The sequence below is a fragment of the Tiliqua scincoides genome, chromosome 10 (genome assembly GCF_035046505.1).
Source record: "Tiliqua scincoides isolate rTilSci1 chromosome 10, rTilSci1.hap2, whole genome shotgun sequence".
NCBI classification, from domain to species: domain Eukaryota; kingdom Metazoa; phylum Chordata; class Lepidosauria; order Squamata; family Scincidae; genus Tiliqua; species Tiliqua scincoides.
In genome coordinates, this window is record NC_089830.1 from 18,153,594 (window position 1) to 18,155,939 (window position 2,346).

At 49.7% G+C, this 2,346-nt stretch overlaps 1 pseudogene; it reads left to right on the forward strand.

Moving 5' to 3' along the window:
• Window positions 1-1,492: 1,492 nt before the first annotated feature.
• On the forward strand, window positions 1,493-1,615 carry LOC136661931 (5S ribosomal RNA; annotated as a pseudogene).
• Window positions 1,616-2,346: the final 731 nt, after the last annotated feature.

Consider the following 2,346-nt stretch of genomic DNA (forward strand, 5'->3'; position numbering starts at 1 on the left):
TGCTACTTCTTTTCTTCTGGCCCCCTGAGGTACAAACCCAGTGCAATCAGGCAGGCATACGGGAGAGATTGGTAACTGACAGTCAATTTCACTTTATTAAGCACTCCTTACTTACAAAGAGCCCCCTCCCCCAATGGCATTGCTCCGCCAAGCGTGCGAACATGGTGAGCCTGAATTTATTTGGCGCATAGCCCTGGAGGAACAGCCCAGATGTGCTGCAACATGGCCACCTTTCCTCTTGCAGGGAAAGAGCTGTGCGTGATGAAATAGTTTAGCATGCTTTTCAGACTTGCTGGCCTACTTGTATCCATGATGCTGGGAGGAGGAGATAGTGGATATGTGATATAGCATAGGCCACTACTCTCCCCTCCGCCCAGCTTATTCTATCCCCCTCTTTCTTTTCCAGTCCAGCAAGTGGGAGAAGGAGGAGAAGGCTGAGTGGAGGCAAGTGCATGGATGGAACTGGGTGCCCTCCAGAGTTGTAATTAGGGCAGAGCCTGAGGGACGCCTGCTTCGTGGATACGCTAAGGGGGTGCAGGATTATCCCTCGGGCTTCACCCTAGCTACAGAGGAGGTGCTAGTGGCTTTGCACCCTTGAAGGGGAGCTTCCACAGGAGAAGGCACAGGGGTGCAAAGCCACCACTGCAAGTGCCCCCTCCTCCAGGGAAAACCTGGAAGTGATGTCATGTGTCTTTGTGATATCATTGCCCTGGGAGGCAGGGCAGTGCGTTACGCCTCTGATGCCCCCTGCCTGTCTTCTGCCTGAGGCAACTGCTTCAGTTGGCCTCATAGATGGGCCAGGCTTGGCCACAACTGCAAAATAAGTCATGGCGAGAAAAAGGAGGAGCAATTTTTTGGGGGGGGACGGGGACTTTTACCTTCCCTTATCTCCCCTCTTTGAACCAAAAGATCTCTTGTGAGAAAAGTTCGTTCCCCTACCCAGTGACAATGTGTCCATCTTCTCTCCTTGTTCAGCATTTGTGAAAGAGGTGAGAGAGCTCGTCTTTCAATAACCTTTGGGGGGGGGGGGAATAGGACAATTTCAAGAGCAGGAAGCAAGGAAACAAAGGGGGAAGGAGGACAATTCCTGAGCGTAGGGGCCAGTGCGGGCCAAAGCGCTGCCATAATGCCCAAAGTTTCAGCCAAAGTTAAGACCCTGGAGACACAATTCAGGTCAAGCAAGACATCAGGTGGGAAATCCATGCTCAGATGTCCCCACGTTTATTATCTTTTGCTTCAAAGTGCTCAGAGGGGAGTCCATTATGAATTTGGGCCATGGCAGCAGGGGGAGGAGGATAGAACCCTTCCCTGATACCTGGGCAAAGAGGGCTCTTTAAAAATGCTGATTCTTTTATATTTAACAGACATTACCCTGCACATGCCTGATCTCGGAAGCTAAGCAGAGTCAGGTCTGGTTAGTACTTGGATGGGAGACCGCTTGGGAATACCGGGTGCTGTAGGCTTATATCATAGTCTTTCGAGACTGAAGGTTGCCAACCATCTCCCTATACTGAACACTATCTCCCGATCTTGTCTGATCTCGGAAGCTAAGCAGAGTCAGGCCTGGTTAGTACTTGGATGGGAGACCGCCTGGGAATACCGGGTGCTGTAGGCTCCTACCATAGTCTTTCGAGACTGAAGGTTGCCAACCATATATAGCAGAGCCACTCTCCCTTTTTATCACAGCAAAGCATACCTCCCAGTGGGGGATTGCTGATGCCTCCTTTGCCTCTTTCTGTCTCAGCATATGAGCCTCTTTGGAGATGGGGAAACACTATTTTCCCCTTATATTGCTTTGTTAACCATATTAGACTGTAGTTAAAAAAAAATACGTGTACATCGATTATTCTTAAAACCCTCCCCCAAGCTTTTGTTTTTAGCCTTACAGGGGGTGGAGGGGGGGACGACACAACAGGTACAAAGTTTGCTTTGGGCAGTGTAAACTTACAGTACAATCCTACTCATGTCTACTCAGAAGAAAGTCCCTTTAAACACAAGAAGACCCTTGCTGGATCAGGTCAAAGGCCCATCTAGTCCAGCTTCCTGTATCTCACAGTGGTCCACCAGATGCTTCAGGGAGCTCACAACAAGAGACCTGCATCTTGTTTCCACTCCCTTGCACCCAGCAGGTAGCCTACTACTAAGAACAGGAGGTTGCACATATACCCATCATAGCTTGTAATCTGGGAAGGACTTTTCCTCCATCGATCTGCACAGTCCTCTTTTCAAGGCATTTGGGCCAGATGCCATCACTGCATCCTGTGGCAAGGAGTTCCACAGATTGATGCCACGCTGGGTAAAGAAATAGGTTCTTTTGTCTGTTCTAACGCTCCCGACGCTCATTGT